The sequence below is a fragment of the Canis lupus genome, chromosome 13 (genome assembly GCF_048164855.1).
Source record: "Canis lupus baileyi chromosome 13, mCanLup2.hap1, whole genome shotgun sequence".
Classification (NCBI taxonomy): Eukaryota; Metazoa; Chordata; class Mammalia; order Carnivora; family Canidae; genus Canis; species Canis lupus.
The window spans coordinates 56,401,043-56,421,024 of NC_132850.1; the positions used below are offsets into that span (position 1 = coordinate 56,401,043).

At 34.7% G+C, this 19,982-nt stretch overlaps 1 pseudogene; it reads right to left on the minus strand.

Moving 5' to 3' along the window:
• Window positions 1-448: 448 nt before the first annotated feature.
• Window positions 449-19,982, minus strand: part of LOC140602299 (cell cycle progression protein 1-like) — a 28,771-nt pseudogene continuing 9,237 nt past the window's right edge.

Sequence of the window (19,982 nt, forward strand, 5' to 3'; positions counted from 1 at the left end):
CATAAAGGGACAAGAAGCAAGTACAAGATTATAAAATGTTAAAGATGAAATTCCATCACAATGTACTTTTTTCAAGCTCTACTGCAAATTTAATACGACTATCAATGTTAATTACACTTTGTCATATGATTTGAGCTTGCTTTAGGCTCATGCACGGAAAGGAAGATTCATTTCCTGCACAAAATCCGTTGCATGCCTGGCTTCCTTAAACCTACAGTTGAACATTCCGAGTGCCAAAAAAAAATTCAACAAAGCTAAACTACAGGAAAATGTAAGTTAGTAAGATTTTGCTTGATGCTTCTGAGTAATAATGTGAAGTCATCGAATTGATACTTAGAAACGATAGAAAGATATTATCTTGATAATTTCATTTTAGTTTCAACACCAAACATGGCAGAAAGCATCCATGTTTCTGTTGCCATTTTCTCATCTAACTTAATCATGATGATCAAAATTTAGGCTCAAAAGGTAACTACCCCAATTCCATTTCAAGATTTGCCATGTGCCTTCCACTAGTGAGACCATATTTATGTCATTTACCTTCCCTTTTATAAGATTGTGGTTGAGGGGGCTCTGGTCTTGTTTTTGATGCCTGGAGTTTTCAATATTTACCATACATTGCTTTTTATCTGGTTGACTGAATCCATATGAAGGGGAAAGAGTGTGACCAAAGAAATGTCCATATATGTGTATCCATCCAGCTTCTCAAACACCCCATCATTATCTACTTGATATTCCTTCATGTCTTTAAGATAGCCCTTAACATCATTATCAAAGTCCCGTAAAGAGCTTCTGATCATGTATAAAGACACCATTTGGGAAAAACTCATTGATGTATTGATTGAGTTCTCTCCAATGATGAAAGCTATCTAGTTTTTCTAATAAATGCTTCTTAACTGTCTGAATTCATCTACCCTTACAGCATTCAATGCTTTCATATTAAAAAGGCTATTGGATTCCTGTTGAACACATTCTAATATACCAGAACAAGACATTCTGAAAGAATCATAGTTTTCACTACAGCCATACACAGCACTGCATTTCTATCAGTTTGTATTTTTCTAAATTCTTCAGTGAGTTGGCATTTCTCTCCTTTCCTCTCTTTGCACAGTAGGGCCCTTATTAGTCTGGTTTTGTGTATTTGCCTTTTACTGTGGGTGTAAATATTCACTAAAGACTATGGTTGGTTTTCTAGCTGTTTCTACTTTTGTGGCACCAAATCTTTGATTGCCCTCTTCATCAAAGATATTCTTGGTGTCTCTTTGAGATGCCTGGAAATAGATTTAACTGAATTCAAACACTTTTTTAGATTTTCTATGTAGCTTCTTTAGCCTGGTTAATTTTTTCTTTATGATGCCTCACAAACTCCTTGGTGGAATTCTTCATGGCATCAAATATTTTCTTAACTGAACCAAAAAATAATCTCCTTCAACTTCTTTTTAATCCTGTAGTTTTCTCTGCTTCCTTTCTATTTTCCATCATTTTTTTGTTTTACATTTTGATCTTTTGCCTCACTATACAGACTTTTCCACAAATCGGAATGCTGCTGTTTGAGCTTTAGCTTCTGTTCCAGCTCAGTGAGTCTTTCCTGTAAGATTTCTATTTCCTTTTTCTTTTTTTCAGTCACTACATTGGGAGAGTCTGGGTTGCAGTATGACTCACTAGAGCCCTGCTGCTGGAGCTCCACTTTTAGAGCCATGGTTATTAGTCATTCTCTCTCTAGCTCCTCCCTTAGCATCTTTGCTTCTGCAGAGTCTCCGTTTGATTAAAGAAGCTGTGTCTTCAGCTTTTCTTCTTCCAGATGCTGCTTGAATTTCTGATTTTCTGTAAGTAATTCAGTCCCTGTCCCTTTATCTTCCAATATCCTAATCTGTTCTCTTAGTTTCCTTAACTCTTCCTGTAATGAAGATAAGGCTTTTTCTTCCCTTTCCAGAGATATGTTTAATACTGCTTCTCTGTATCGAGATTCTTTTTCTGAGTGTCAAAGGACATCTCTTCTTCAATAAGGGCCCAACATCTTACAAGACTTCCCTTCAATGACTTATAATCTATAAAATATTCTTGTTCCTGTTGACATAGGGAAAGAGAATCCTTCTTATCATTTGATTCATCTTCACATATCTTTCTGACTGTTGATGCTTCTGAATCTGAATTGTGCCATAGAAATGTCCAAACCCCACGCCAGTTGCAATAACCAAGGCGAGTATAACACACTTATTGAGACCACTGCTGAACTGGCATTCACACAACTCCTTAGAGGGTTCCATTTCTTATTCAGGGAATAGCCATTTCTCAGATTCTGAACTAGAACGTCCTCTTCCTAGCATGGCATCATCTAAAGGCAGGACTAGGCTGATGACTTGTTTCATCACTACTTGATTTATCATCACTAGGCTGGGATGAAAATACAGTTTCTGGCTGACAGAATGTATACTGGCTACTGGAAGAAAAACCCTTGTTTTTTGTTTTGTTCTTTTTTTAAGATCTTATTTATTTATTTATTTATTTATTTATTTATTTATTTGAGAGAGAAAGAGAGAGCAGAGGGAGGGGGGAGAGGGAGAGAATCTCCAGCAGACTTCACACTCAGCAGGGAGTCCCACTTGGGCTTAATCCCAGGACCCTGAGGTCATGACCTGAACCGAAACCAAGAGTTGGTGGCTCAGCTGACTGAGACACCCAGCACCCCTAGCCCATGTTGAAATCTTCTGAACTCTATGCTCCTTCAACAACTATAGCTTCTTGATTTCTAATTTCTTCTAACTTAGGTGCCTTAAGGTTGATAATATCAGAATCATCGCTGACATTTCCAAAATAGACACTTCTTCTCTCTCAATTGCTGGTTTCGTTTCCATCAACGCTGGATAAGCTGTTTCTTCTATTTACCCTGTGCCATTTTGGCTACTCTCTCCCTGCTCTGACTGCAATACTTAGAGCCTCTCTTGCTCTAAAGATATATATTCTAGAGTGAGCCCACAACTGTCACTGGCTATACCATGTTCAGAATTCACTATCTCTAGATCAGAACCCTCATGATTGGTGACAGTCCAACCATGAGATGAGTCACTGTCACTGGAATTTTCAGATACTTTTCAGGTCTAAACGGGCCACACCATCTCTACCCGAGTGTTTTGGCTGTCATGGTGGTGGTGGCCACAGCCTGTAAAAATTACTCTAACCTTTATGTTTCAGATCCTGTTCTAAGCCCTAGCTGTTTCTCTTTTGTAGTCTTCAGGGCTTGGAATTTTAATCAGTGAAAGATAGGATTGGTGGCATCAGTTTTTAAGATGACAACACTGAGTTGTTTCCAGGAGAGCAGTAACTCCAGCATTAGAATATCATCCCTCCTGAAATGTCTGAAATTTGAGACTATATTCCAAGAGAGTCCTTCTTAGGATCTGAACCCTCAGAGTCAACAAGTTTCTCATACAGAGTGTTTAGTAAATACATGTTGGTTGAATCGATAGAGAAGATGGTTGCCTATGAATAATTTGTACTAAAGGGACTTGATGAATAATATTATCTCCTCTATTAGCTGTTGGTGTCTGAGTGTCACCTTGTATGCCTGTGAGGAAAGGCAGAGTGCACTTTTGAAGAAATGAGAGAGTAAACCCATATGTTTTAGAGGTAAATAGTATAACAATGAAGGGACATTTGAGAGAGACACAAAGTATGGTGATAGAGGATGCAAAGCTCTGGCATCGAATTGCATTGACTCCAATACTGAATCTCTTATGTTTGAACCATGTTGTTTCTGGGAAGTTACTTAATATTTGTGTGTCAGTTCCAACTTATGTGAAGTGAGTAAGAAATAAATGTCCTTATAATACTTTTATAATAAAAGTACTTATGTGAAGTAAGTGAAGAAATAAATGTCCCTACCAAGCAAGCTTACTATGAGGAATGAGTGATTCAGTATGAGCGACACACATAGAAACATAGCAAATATGTACAGGACACATACAGAAACCCTAGGTAAGCTCCATGAAGTGAAATGGAGTGTTTGGGGGCAGCAGTAAAAGGGATGTGCTTTTTATTAAAGTGATGTGATTTTATTAGAGGAAGGGTTCATGAGACACTGAAGATAAACTTCCCTATTAAAACATTTGCCTAGGGCTAGTCCTGGGCATTAAAACAAACTGACAGTCACACTTTGCTAGTTTAGGAATATTTTTCTTCTTTATCATCTCTTCATACACATTGGCTTTTGATGAATTTTCACCATTTTAAAGTCATAGACTCACGTTACTGACCTCATTAGCAAGGGGCAAAGAAAAGCTGCATAGTCAGTTGATAATAAAAATTACTGCGGCCTCTAATGATCAATTAATTGAAATAATAGCTGCAAAGTGCTTAAAACTAAGTAAGCAAGTACAAAATAATGGCTGTTGCTAAATGGCTGCTTGTATATTATTACATCAAGTCAGAGTAATGCTGCTCCTGGTATCTGTGTGTAGATTGCTATGGCCACTGGACACAGCCATAGTTCGCAGACAGTACAACTCCAAGGGGCATACTATTTATGAAATGACCGTTCACATTATAACTGCCATTAATAAAATGCCATTACTCCTTTTAATGTCCTTCTATTTCTTTTTATTATTGATGTATAAGGGACATACAATAAAATGTAGAGATTTCAAGTGTTCATTTTGATAGATTTTGACAGCTGTATACACCATATAACCACCATCCAAAACAAGATATAGAACTGTTCTGTAATCCCATAAAGTTATTTCTGCTCATTATTAGACAATAAGAACCTACCTTATCACCACCTTGGTAACAAAGTTAACCGCTTTCTGATTTTTATGACCTTAAAATTATTCTGTTTGTTCTTGGGCATCATACACATAGAATCATAGAGATGTATTCCTTGGTGTCTGGTTCCTCTTGTGCAGCATAACATGTCTGAGATTCATCAGAGTTGTGAGTGTATCAGTAGCATGTTCTTTTTTATTGCTCAGTAGTATTCCATTGTACGAGTACAATAGGATTTGTTTATCTATTTCTTCTTCATAGCAATTTGCTTTCTGTCATAGGGTTATTATGGATAAGGTTGCTGTACATATTCTTGTCAAAGATATTATATTGGCAAATGTTTTCATTTCTTTTCAGTAAGTATCTGATGCAAGATATATTGTAGGCTTTAATGCAAAAGCTAAAACTATAAATCATCTAAAAGAAGTGATAAGAGAATATCTCCAAGCCATTCAGAGAAGCAAAGATTTCTTTGATAGACACATAAAGCACTAACTGGAAAAGAACAGAATTGATAAATTGGACTTTGTCAAAAGAAATATTCTCTGTATCTGAAGATGTCATTAAAAAACAATGAATAGGCAAGCCCAGGAGTAAGAATAAAATATTTGCAATTTGTAAAACCAACAAAGGATTTTTGTCCAGAAAATCTATACAACTAATACAAATCAATAGTAAAAAGACAAAAGGCCGGGAAAAGGGGGCAAAACATTTCATCAGACAATTGACCATACAAATACTCACTAGAGGACTTGTATCACCTAATTTCAGGACTTATTCTACCCTAGAGTATTCTCATAGTGTGATATTGGTAAAAGGATACAAAAAATAAATGTATGAAACAGACCGATAGCCCAGGAAGAAACAGATATATATTTAATTAATTCCCCTTTTCAATTATTCTGCTGACGCTTGCTACCCTATTATCTCTTTAACACTCCAGTGTTCTCATTGTTCTTTCACTTCTATGACTTCCTCTCATAATGTCAGAAAATCACTTCTGAATTTCCATTTGCTTCTGTCTTTTTTTTTTCACTAGAGCATATGATATTAACCACATAGTAAGAAATATTGTTTTCTCAACAAAAGAACATCATATGCCATAATTGACTGGTAACTTACCTAATGTTATTTACCTAATGTTATTTGTAGATCCACAACTTATTTGTTATTACAAATATATTTCTCTTGGTTGGTTAAGGAAATGTGCTAAAGTTGAGACAAACATTGCAAGAATGTAAGGTTAATAAGAGAAAAGTGTCTCATGGCTCTCCTTATGTCACACTATATAGGAGACCCTGATGCCACACCTGTATATAAAAAGCCTGCTCTTTATCTCAAACTAGAACCCCTATAGGCCAGTCTATTTTTAATGTGAGATTTATTTAAATAGACTCAGTTCTGATCTCTTCAGTGATGTGGTGTGGTCAGCTATTAATGGTATTTTTAATTACATGATCCACAATTGAATGTTAAAAATGGAAGTAAGCCATAGTAATCAGCAACAGGGAGAGAATGATAATCCGAGACTATAAAGTTCTTAAATCTAATGCTTCACAGTCTTTTATTTTCAGAAGTATTATAAATTTTGATTTGGGGAAATATTTTCAGTTCTACAGATTACTTCCAATAACATGAATCAAAGAGAAAGCATCACTACTGGGGGTTTTAAAATGATTTTATTTGTTAAAGGAATCCCCAAATGAAAGCTTTTTGTGCATTTCTGAAAATTATAAAATGATAGTTCTATAAGAAGTCTGTTTTTATATTTGAAAATTTATCACAATCATCCAGAAACCTGAAATCAATAAATTAAAAGAAAATTGTACCCAAATAAAAAAAAAAGATAAAGGAAAGGACCCAATTTGTTAGTTTTTCAGACAGATAATTATATCCAATAGCATTAATGTTAAAGAGCATATATAGAGGGCAGAGTTGCCTGAGTAGCTCAGTCAGTTAAGCTTCTGCCTCTTGGTTTCCACTCAAGTCATGATCTCAGGGTCATGATCTCAGAGTCCTGAGATTGAACCTCACCTTGATCCCAACTTGAGCCCCCTCATACAGCTTAGAGTCTCATTGAAATTCTCTCCTCCCTCACTCCACCTTGCCCTTCCCCTCCCCACGCTTACTGGAGTGCACTCTCTCTCTTACTCTCTAAAATTAATTAATTAATTAATTAATTAATTGAAATAAAAGAAGCAGATATACCAGTTAGGAGGGGTTCTTCTTCTTAAATATTACATTTAAAAATTAGCCAAGAAATAAACACAATGACCGAGGCAAATCACAATATTGGAAGTGATACTGTTCAGGCTTCTGGAATAGTAGGAAATAACAGTCTCCAGCATGCACGAGCCTGACAATCACATCTGTTTTAGTGTGTGTGTCAGGGCCAGGAGTTGGGGGAGGCCTCCCAACAGTAGCCCACTCCCATTCAAATTGCAGAATGGAGAAGATAGCAAGAGAAAGGATTTCTGGTTTATTTTGACAATTTTCTAACACAGGAAGGAAAGTACTACTGACACCTGAGGACATAGCATATTCTGATCCGCGTGCTAGGTGCTTTTACACACTACCTTATCTTCAAACACTATGCTAGTTCCAGACATATGCAGGAGGTATTTTTATGGCTTCGTGACTTTTATTTGTTTACTAATTTTTGCTTATTTATTGCAAATGAAGATTTTAAATTTGAGAGAGATTGAGGAATAGCTCTCAAGTCACAGTCAGCACTGATATTCGAGCCCAAATTTGAGCTGGGCTAACTCAAAACACCTATTTTTCCCACTACCACAGCGGTATCATTCTCTGGTTAAGGACACAGACTTGGTGACAGGATCCCTGAGTGAAAATCCTGACCCTGCCATTCATTCATTGTGCCAACTTGACTAAGTCATTTGATCTTCCTAAAAGCTATATTTCTCACATATAACATGGGAATAAAAAAGAACCTGTCTAATAAGATAACCCTGAGGATTAAACATATTAATTTATGTAAAGCCCTGGTAAGAGCTCCCTATACATAATATGAGCTCAATAAATGCTCATTGTTATTAATACACTATGTAAATGTTATTATGGATATTAGTAAGTATGTATTAATTGGCATGTTGTAATAATTTCTGAATATCTTTTAAGTGAATTGAAGTGTAATCTGTAATTCCTTTTGAGAGAGAAACTTTATATACTTATTTACATTATACACCAAGATTTTTTTTGGAGAGAAAAACATATATGTGCTCATGGCATAGGGGAAATTATGGTCATAATTGTTTTGACCAGAGAAGCAATGGAGCTGAATCATGCCCATTACCCAATTAGCCATGATCTACAATCATCAAAACTATAGTTGCTGTCTTGACATAATTGTTCTTTTTATTTTGTTTAGGACATAAGGAGTAACTGTAGATAACACTATTTGACAATTAAAATCTAAACGATCACGGTGCTTCAAGATGTCTATCCACTAATTAGAAAAATGATTAACAAGGTATAATTTGCAAGTTTGTCAGTATTAGGATTTAACTAGTATTCCACTATTACATATTAAAGTTTAGAGATTAATTTTCTCTCAAAAATTATTAGTGCTTCATCCCCTATTTCATAGGAATGGATTTTAGAACACAAATCTTAAACAATTATTTTTGATAATGGAGAACCTATCCCCAAATCATGGTTTCAGACTTTTCATTCAGAGCAATGTAAACTCTTAGGGAAACTTATTTTCAACAATGGCAGGACTGCTTCACACGTTTTACTGTATTTCCCTTTTCCATTTCTATATACTGCTCTTTTTTTTTTTTTAGATTTTATTTATTTATTCATGAGAGACACACAGAGAGAGAGAGAGAGAGAGAGAGAGAGGCAGAGACACAGGCAGATGGGAAGTAGGCTCCCTGCAGGGAGGTCAATGTGGGACTCAATCCCTGCACAAGGGATCACACCCTGAGCTGAAGGCAGATGCTCAACCACTGAGCCATACAGGCTCCCTAAACTGTCCTTCTTTTTCCTTAAGTATTCCAAGCATTAAAATGGCAGGGACATCTTAGCCTTCTCAGATTTTCTTTTATACATTGCAGTTTCTCATGAGGTTCTGAGTACATGCCTGCTAGGCATGTACATGTGATAATCTCAAATTACTATACTTTGGGTTTATCTTTGGCTTCACCATTTTCCCTTTGAAAAAGTCTCACTTTTCTTGATATCCTCTCCGCCTCTAGCTCAATTCTACCTTGAATTTCTCAATTCTTTCTCCTACTAGGCCAAAATATAAACCTATACTTTTATTTTTAAGATTTTATTTATTTATTCATGAGAGACACCAAGAGAGGCAGAGACACAGGCAGAGGAAGAAGCAGGCTCCCTGCAGGGAGCCTGATGTGGGACTGGATCCCAAGTCTCCAGGACCATGCCCAGGGCCGAAGGTGGAGCCAAACCACTGAGCCACCCAGGCATCCCCAAACCTATGATTCTTAATACTGTCCTTAAAAAACTCTTTAAAATAAAACAATACAGGATGCCTGGGTGGCTCAGTCGGTTAAGTGTCTGCCTTCCCCTCAGTCATGATTCCATGGTCCTGGGATCTAGCCTCACGCCAGACTCCCTGCTCCACGGGGAGCATGCTTCTCTCTCTGTCTCTCTCTCCCTCTTTTTTGCTCATGAATAAATAAATAATCTTTTAAAAAAATTAAACAATATGTTAAGCATATTCTTTCATTCATCCATTCATTCATATAAAGTGAATATTAACTATTTGCCAGGCTTTATTTCAGATTCTGACAACACTTCAGTAAACAAAACAAACTAGAATTCTCTCCTCGTGTTTTAAGGGAGACATGAACATACATAAACCAACTAAATGAGGAACATAGTAGAGACCACTAGGTAGGTGAAGAATGGCCAGGATGGCTTCTTTGAATGGGTGGTGTTAGAGCAGAAGTCTAAAGATGAAAAGTGCCAATTCTGAGTATATCTGTATTTGGGGCAGAAGGAACATCAAATGAGGAGCCCCATGCTGGGGATAAATGGCATTTTTTGAAAGACAAAAAGAAAATCAAAATGTGGTTAGCAAGTGTGACAGAAAGTACAAGTTCAGAGTTCTTTGTTGCAGAGTTGAGAATCCATTCTAAGTAACATTTAGTACATTATTAAAGGATATAAGGAGGTTAACTAAGAAGGTTGGTTTAAGGTTGCAGATTGGGTCCCCAAACTCTAACTTTCAGTAACAGAACCATGTAGACAATAGGAATACTGAGAGATGCTGCTCTAGCTTCTAACTTGAGAACAAAGGACTGATCATGTGACATTGGGAGGGTGTTCGAAAGATGGCAGTTCATCAAACAGCTGATAAATGCCCACTATCTCACAGAGAAAAGCTTGGAGTTTAAAATGTTAATATGATTTCAAGTGTGTTTTATGCATTTTCATATTCTCCAAATTCTGCATCATGGAAATAAAGAAATTGAAAAATATGAAATATGTCTGAGCTCCCCAACATCACAGAATTAGTGTGAGAGCACAAGAGCTGTGGTGATCAGGAGCACCGATCTGTGCCTTAATTTATAGAGTGCCTCTGAAGGACATTTAATCAGCAGGACCAGCTCTGCCAACATGCATAAGAGCTGCTCGCCCCTATGCGGAATCTTATTAGTATGATCAAATGGAAGTGACACCTATCCCTTGGGAATAAGTACATCACTTGTGTAGGACTCTGAGGTGGAGATAATTGACCACTGAAAATGAGCATGAACTATGAAGAGTTTGGCAGAAAATGCATGATTTTCACAAATGTCATTCAAATCTTACACTCCTAGAGTGACACTACCACACTGCTAACAAAGCCAAAATCATTTTTATAAAGGAACCTGAAAATTGAGACGTTTAAACTCCATCAAATATACTAAAAAAGGTTTTCTCCTTGTACATTTAAAATGCATCATATTTGCCAATTAGCTCATGTTCAGAAACCATCTTTGCTTCTGTGACTAGACAAGGGATACCAGATACTTGTGACCAGATAACACAATGAAGCAAAACTGAATCCTTTAGCACTTCATTTAATGCCTTAGATTTTAAGATAAAACTTTTTTTCAGCTTCATTTTGCATATGATTGGGAAATAGTTAAAGTCCATTCATTCCACACAAATTTCTACCTATTTCAAGCAAAACACTTTACTGTTTAGAGACAGTGGGAAAGATATACTGGCTGTGTATCAAAATGACCTGGGGAAATGTGCTAAAATAAAGACTTGGGGTTCCACTGCAAGATTCTTATTCATTATTATCTCTCAAGGGTTCAGAGAGCCAATACATCTAATGCATTCATCAGGACTTGAATATTATTGCAGTCTGTCCCCAAGCAGATCTCTTAGTAAAATTGCATGATTTTCATCTTATCAAAGAACTACAGGGGAAGAGTTTTTACAGAACTAGGACCCAAACATTTTGAAAAAGCCATTTAAATAGTTACTAAATAAAGGACATGATGAAAACTTAGCTCCCCAGGAAAATCTATTAGAAGGAGTCCCTTTCTTCCCCTAAGGTTTACATTCCTCTGATATCCCAAGCACTTAGGAATATGATTCAAAGAATATTTGGAAGGATTATATAATAATAACAATAATAGTAACAAACAGAACAAAATAGAAGTAAAAGATTATAAATTAAAAAAAACAGTGAGGTAGTATTCAACAAATAAATATATTCAACAAATAATACATTATGTAAATAAAAGCTAGAACAACTTCCAAAACCAGAGAAACAGACTAATCTCTAGGACACATAGTGAAAATATAAACAAAATAAAAACAGATTTGGAAATAAGAATGGGACTGCAACAACATAGAAGATTTTTACGAGACTAATGTTTATAATTACAATTAATAAATATGAAATTATATATATACATATATATTTTAAATGTATCAATTACCCAAGCCAAAGCTGTGGAAAACTAAAGCCTAACAGCTACACAAAAAAAACAGAACAAGTTTGTAATGACTTGCATCCTTAAAAGAATTCTAGGTTATGTGGTTTTTATACCTAAAGTAATAAAGCTTACTGCTATAGAATCTATTCCTGAGAAGAGAAATTAGCAATGATCTCTTATGTCACAAAGAATCAATAACAATGGTCAATAAAGATTATTAAAAAGATGAATACAGGGCAGCTCCGGTGACTCCGCAGTCTAGCGCCGCCTTCAGCCCAGGCATGATCCTGGAGACCTGGATCAAGTCCCACATTGGGCTCCCTGCGTGGAGTCTGCTTCTCCCTCTGCCTGTGTCTCTGCCTCTCTCTCTCTCTCTCTCTCTCAGGAATAAATAAATAAAATCTTAGGAAAGAATAAAATTGAATTCTTTAAAAAAAAAAAAAAAAGATGAATACCAGAGGCACCTGGGTGGCTCAGTAGGTTAAGCATGTGACTCTTGATTTCACCTTAGGTCACCATCTCAGGGTGGTGGGATCAGGTCCTATGTCAGGCTCTGCTTGTACCCTCCCTTTGCTCCTCTCCCCACTTGCTCTTTCTCTCTCCCCCCTAAAATAAATAAAATCCTAGAAAAACAAAAACAAAATAAAACTCACTAAGGAAAAAAAGACAGATTCGCAAATAACATACGATATGCAAAATATCATGTAATTGTAGAGCATTTTATAGATCATAAGAGATTATTATGAACAACCTCATCACAATGAATCGGAAGCTTTAAAAATGAATATGTTTTACTTAAAATGTTAAGACAGCTCAAGAAAATACAGAATATATATAAGATCATTTGAGATTAGATTTTCAGACAAAAAAATGATTGGATCCCCCAAATAGAGCTCAAGTAAGATTGAACTCTACTGCTCTCTAATGTAAAAGTTCAAGCAGTTCAGGGCTGTAGAGTAGCCATGTTCCAGATCACTTCTCTATCATTTCTAATATTTAGTCCGCATCTCTGTGATCTAATATCATGTCTGGATGTCTGGCCATGTCTGGCCATCACAGCAAAACAAAGACAGTTTTATAAAGAAAATTACATGCCAATCTTATTTACGAAATTAAATATATATATCCTAAATTAAACTATTAAAAACTTGAAAAGGGAAATATCTATACATATAGAGAATATCCACACTTGATATATAGCAAAAGTGGCACTTTATCAGTGGATAAGGAGGTATTATGCAATAAATGGTCAAGGCCAAATGGTTATCTGTTTTTAAAACAGGTGAAACCAGATCATTTTTACATTACCTTATATGAAAATAGTAATTTCCATGTAGATTAAAGTTTGTAAAGCTAAACTTTAAAATGCTTCGAATAGGGAGGCCTGGGGGGCTCAGTGGTTGAACGTCTGCCTTTGATTCAGGGTGTGATCCCGGAGCCCTGGAATTTAGTCCCGCGTTGGGCTCCTTGCATGGACCCTGCTTCTCCCTCTGCCTGTGTCTCTGGCTCTCTCTCTCTGTGTCTCTCATGAATAAATAAATAAAAATATTTTTAAAAAAATACTTGGAATAAAAAATATGTCTATGTGAATTTAGGACAGAGAATTATTTCCTTATTAAAACATATAATCTACAAATTATAAACTACATTATTTTGCAATAAAAATATCTGTATTACAGAAGATATCTAAAACAAAAAGTATAATGTTAAGCCACAGATTTGGAGGAGATATTTGCAAAAAAAAAAAAAAAAACTAACAAAAGAATAATATCCAGAATATAAGGAATTCCTTCAAATCAATCTGAAAGAAAGAACAATTGAAAAAAAAAAGGCAAAACACTTGAGTATATATTTTATAGAAAAACTAGGCCAATAAATATAAAATATTAGCCATTGCATTGGAAAAATACAAATGAAAACAAAAGTGTGATTGAGAAAAGCCTTTCAAAGTTTTAATTCTGATACCAAGTACTAGTGGGAACACACATTGCATATGAAAATATAAAGCAGTATAAGATTTCAAAGAGAAGTTGTCACAACCTAGTAACACTGAAGATTCACCTACTTTACAACCTAGCAATTCTACTTCAATGTGTACACCCTAGAGAAAAAAATCCTGTTCGTGTTGTCTGTAAGACAGGTACAAAAAAGTTTATTGAAGCTTTGTTTGTAAAAGTAAGAAATTTAAACACCAATATTGATAGGAAAATCTCTTCTTAAGTATTCAACATGGAATAATGTATAACCATTAAAATGAACACCAACATTACTCAACATAAAAATTTTTATAAATTGTAGTAGACCTAAAGAGGTATGTCTTAAGAATTAGTCTGACTCAGTCTTTACCATATCCCTCAAGGACTTTAGGTTGATTAGTATCAATCTGTTCAGGCTGCTGTAACAAAATGCCACAATCTGAATAGCTTATACACAACAGCCATTTAATTCTCACACATTTAACTCTGGAGTTCAAGAAGTCTAAGTTAATGGAAACCACAGGTTTGGTGTCTGATGAAGACTCACTTCCTGGATGATCATCTTACCACTGTAGCCCCACATGGGAAAAGGGGCTAAGGAGTTCTGTAGGTCCTCTAATATAAATGGTGCTATCCACTATTGTGACTTATCCAGCTCTCAAAGGCCCCGCTTCCTAATGTCATTACATTGAACCGTACATTTCAATATATGAATTTGGGGAAAACACTCTAAGTCATTCAGCATAGAGGAAGACATAAATAATTTAAAGTCCAGATATAGCTGGTGCAGCTCTCCCGGCAAAGTCAAAAATTGTTATCCATCTTTAATCCTATCTAAAACCTAAAAGAAGAGCAATAAATCTATAAACAATTTTAAAGAAGTGTAATAAAAATCAATGTGAATACAGGAATAACTTTTAAGGTTGACCTATGACTTTTATTCAACCTATTTTAAGGTTGAATAAAAGATAAATATACATATATGTATATATATGCACACATATACATACAATTATATATATATAACTGAACATAAAGTTATATATATAACTGAATATAGTTTTAGATAGATAGATGATAGATAGGTGATAGATAGATAGATGATAGATAGATAGATGATAGATAACTGAATATAAAGGGAAAGTAGTCTCTAATATATAATACAATGTTTATTATGACTGAAGAAATACATAACTGAAGAAATATAGAACACTAGCATATTCATGTTACTGACCCCAATGAAACACAATTTGAGTTGAGTACAAATTTATTCAATGAAGGAAGCAGAAAAAAACAAACAGAATGCTGATGTGCAATAGAAAATAATAGTGTAGAAAATACAAGAAATATATAGAAAATTGATAAACTTTGAGAAATCTGAAATCCAAATTTGTTAGCTTATAACTAGAAAATAACTTTAATAGTTTACCCATTTGAAATATATTAACCGGGGGATCCCTGGGTGGCGCAGCGGTTTAGCACCTGCCTTTGGCCCAGGGCACGATCCCAGAGACCCCAGATCGAGTCCCACGTTGGGCTCCCGGTGCATGGAGCCTGCTTCTCCCTCTGCCTGTGTCTCTGCCTCTCTCTCTCTCTCTCTCTGTGACTATAATAAATAAATAAATAAATAAATAAATAAATAAATAAATAAGAAATATATTAACCTGCTGGACTGACACAGACAGTAATATGAATGGTAGAAAGATACCAATATATATAGTTCAATGCAAATTTATAAAGAGTTTTATATAAAGCAAGAGAAAACACAGAAAGAGGAATGGCTTCCCACGTTTCCACAAATTTCTTTTTTTTTAATATTTTATTTATTTATTTATTCATGAGAGACACAGAGAGAGAGAGGCAGAGACACAGGCAGAGGGAGAAGCAGGCTCCATGCAGGGAGCCTGACGTGGGACTCCATCCTGGGTCCCCAGGATGAAGGCAGCGCTAAACCACTGAGCCACCCGGGCTGCCCTCCACAAATTTCTAACAACCTACATATCTCTTAGTGATTTGGATCCTACCAAGCAAATAATCAGTAAAAAGTAACCATGCACATTTCTGGTGTTTACTGTGATACTGCATGAAGGGACTGTCAGCACCCAAGGGGAATCACTTATCAGGTCCAAACTTCAGAGTTGTCTAATTTTAACTGCATTTGAGTGCTTTATCATTTAATACCTCCCTTTCTCTTTTTTTTAAATTCCTTATCAACTTAGCAGTTAAAATATTTTATTCAATCTCTCAGGATCACAATTTGATAACTCAGTTAAAGGAAGCTATTTGATATGCTTAGTTAAAGGAAGATGTTTCATCAATGAAAACAAATGAAAGCATTTTGACTTCCCTAATTTTTCTTAGTTTTTGCTACCTATGATACAGAATGCTATATAAATCTGTTACTATACAAAGTAATGTGTGTCTAATTCATGACACTTCCACCAAATTTAAAATTTCTTATTTTCTTTTTTAGTTTTAGGCCCCTCATGGCATTTTTAAAATGTCTCCAAAGTATTTAGGTTTAGTATAATTTTGTTAGTACTATTTAGCTCCTAACTGGTTGCTTATAGAAGAAATTCCCAGTTGCAAGTAACGGTCAGAATTTTGCTAAATAGGAGAGTCCATTCTAGTTACATGAAGGAAATAGTAAATAGTTATAGATTCTTTAGAAGGACTCCAGATACTGACTCTAAAATGAGTTATCAGGGATACCCTGCAATGTCAAACTCTCCTGCCAAGAAAGCAGCTACTTGTGACAGCTATTGAATTAAGAAGCTATTGGCTTCAGATCTACACGCTCCTGCCCTGATCCAAAGGCCACTGGATTAGGAAGATGCTGCTAAATTTGGAAGTTGGCTGTATACCTGCCGCCTCCTGGAGGATGATATTTCCACTGTGTTTCACAGCAGCAAAATAGATCTCCAAATTCTATGTCTTTCCTCATATGACTCAGTTCCAAATCCAAGTCTATTGAGCATACATCAGAGTAGTAGAATCAGTCTCAGAAAGAACTCTAGCTACAAGAGGGCCTCAGAAATGTAGTTTTAAGCTTCCTAGTATCTGGGAGCACCTGGGTGGCTCAGCCGTTGAGCGTTGGCCTTCATTTAGGGCATGACCCTGGGGTCACAGGATCGAGTCCCATGTTGGGCTCCCCACATGGAGCCTGCTTCTCCCTCTGCCTGTGTCTCTGCCTCTCTCTCTGTGTCTCTCATGAATAAATAAACAAAATCTGAAGAAAAAAAAAAAAAGCTTCCTAGTATCTGTAGGAAAGGAGTCTGGAAGATAGAAGGGGTTTGGAATGCATATTGGAAAACCAAACCAACAACGATGGACTCACAAGCAAAGAATGGCAAAATCTCACACGGAGTCACAAATAATTACACAGTAAAAAGAAAAATGGGAATACTGGCAAATATATTTATTTATAAATAAGAATACTATGATTTTTAATCTTGTACAATAAGTAAATTGCTATTGAATAACACTTTTTTAAAAAGCTTTTGGGAATCCCTGGGTGGCTCAGCGGTTGAGCGTCTGCCTTCCGCTAAGGGCATGATCTTGGGGGTACCGTGATCGAGTATGCATGGAAGCTCCCTGCATGGAGCCTGCTTCTCCCTCTGCCTATGTCTCTGCCTCTCTCTGTGTGTCTCTAATGAATAAATACAAAAAATCTTAAAAAAAAAACCTTTTGCATAAAATATGTATTTATTATTTTAATAATTAAAGTATTAAAAGTCCATTAAGGCTGTTGAAAATTAACAAAATATAACCAAATTATGCGCAATAATAATCAGAGTAAGGGTAAAAGGTTTTATATATACATATAAATATATATGTAAATATAATGTTACATATACATATATAGCATATGACATATATCTGCATTTTTTCCTTACTTATCATTAAAGATCGTTGAGATTGTTAAGCATTCTAGAAAAAATGAAAACAATTTATTGTGAGATTTTAGCATATGCTGTAGTAAAATACATGTCAACAAAAACAAGATGGTGGTTGAATGGTAAATATAATAAGGTTTTTACATTGTACTCTAGAGAAACCAATAAAAACTAACACAAAGTGTCATAGTCAAAAACTCTAATGCAGAAGATAAAATAGAATATTTTTAATTTCTAAAAATTTACTGAAATAAAGCAGAAATTGAGAAACATAAGAAAAATAACAAGTATAAAATACTTGTCATGATGGAATATTTAAACTCAACCATGTCAAAAACTACATTAAAAATAAATGGACTGACACCCCATTTAAAAGCAAAAGATTGTCAAATTGGATTATAGAAAAAGCAAGATTCCAGTATATGCAATTTGCAAGAATCCTATTTTTTTTTTTTAATTAAAAAGATATGTATAGGGGTACAGATTCAACCAGTTAGGTGTGTCTGTCTTTAGCTCTGGTCATGATCTTGGGATTGAGCACATACACACTGAAAATAAAGTATGGGAAAAGACAAACAAATGCAAATTCTTAGTTTAAGAAAATGAATGTTGTATTAATAAAACTCAAAATAGACTCCAAGACAAAGAAATAAAGGGAGGCAAGTCATAATGATAAAAAAGAATTCATTAAGAATACATAACAAAATTAAATATGTGCATGCCAACCAAAAGAGCTTCAAGTTACACGAAGCAAAAATTGAGAAGACTTTAGGGATAAATTCAAAAGAACCCACAATGATAATAGGATATTATCTCCCTCAGAAATTTCTCCCTCAGAAATTAGTAGAAAAATCAGAAAAAAAAAATTCAGTAAAGTTAAAAAAAAAATGAATAGTATTATCCAAGTTGACCTAACTTACATCTATGGAATATTACAACTGAAAATCTGAGAAATTAATTTTATTCAAGTTTACATACAATATTTACCAATATAAATCAGGTATTATAGCATAAAATAGATCTCAATAAAATTAAAATGCACTGAACTCACACAGATAATGTTTTCTGCCCATAAGAGAATTAAATCAGAAATCTATAGCAATAAGATATCTAAAAGAAATTCCCACAAAATTGGAAATTAATAACACACTTTAAATACAAAGGTTAAAAAAAGAAAAAAATTGCAAGTAAAATTTGAAAATATTTTGAACTAGATGATAATGAAGGAACAGCATAATATTGTAGAATATAAGCTAATGCTATTTTTACAGTTTTATATTGTCCATATTAGAAAATGTATTTTAAAATAGTTAAATCAGTGACTTAAGGTTCTGTCTTAAGAAGATAAAGCAGAATAAATAAGATCATAAAAATAAATGTGAAATGAATGAAATAGAAAATAGACAAAAATAGAGAAAACTAAAAAAGACAAAATCTGGTTCTTTGAAAAGATAAAAAAAATACTGATAAACTCTTAGCATGACAAGTCAATAGTAAGAGTGAGACAGACATTAAAAAGTTAATAAAGAGATATTTTGAACAATATGGTAATATAATACAATTTTATGGTAATAAAATTAGCAACTTAAATAAAATGGACAATTTTCTTGAAAAACATCGCTTTAAAAAACTGCCCAAAATTTTAAAAATTGAAATAAATCCACATTTATTATAATTTGTCAATATAAACTGTAATGCTTTCCAACAAAGAGCAATACAGACACTAATGACTATATCAGTGAATTATACAAATACGTAAGGAGAAATAGTGTCCATTCTCTTTAAATAGATGAAGAGAGAAGTACTTTTATTAGCACTCATTATTCCAATCCTAAAATCAAAGAAAAGCATTGTTTAAAAACAAACAACCAATCAACTAAATAACTCATGAACATAAATGGAAAAACTAATGAGTAAAATAAAGCAAAATAATGAAAAGCAAAACTTTGTTGGGGGGTAAAACTCTTAGAGTTTGCAAACAATAAATAGGGTACAAATCTACAAATCTACAAATTATTAGAACTAATTGAAAATAGTATGACCAAAGAAAAAATATCATTACATAAAACCATTTGAGTTTCTCTTTAGTTTAACCCACAACTGAAAAATAAAATTCAAGGGACATCTGGGTGGTTCAGTTGGTTAAGTGTCTGATTCTTGATTTTGGCTCAGGTCATGATCTCAGGGTCATGAAATTGAAACCCACATCAGGCTCCGTGCTGTAGTGGAGCCTTCTTGGGATTCTCTCCCTCTATCTCTGCCCCTCCCCCTTCTCTCTCTCTCTAAAAAAAATAAAATAAAATGAACAAAATGAAATTCAAAACACAGTTTTTTCAGGGTTCTTCAGAGAAACAGAACCAACCATATATATATACACACATAACAAATACACACACAAATATATATATACATGCATGTAT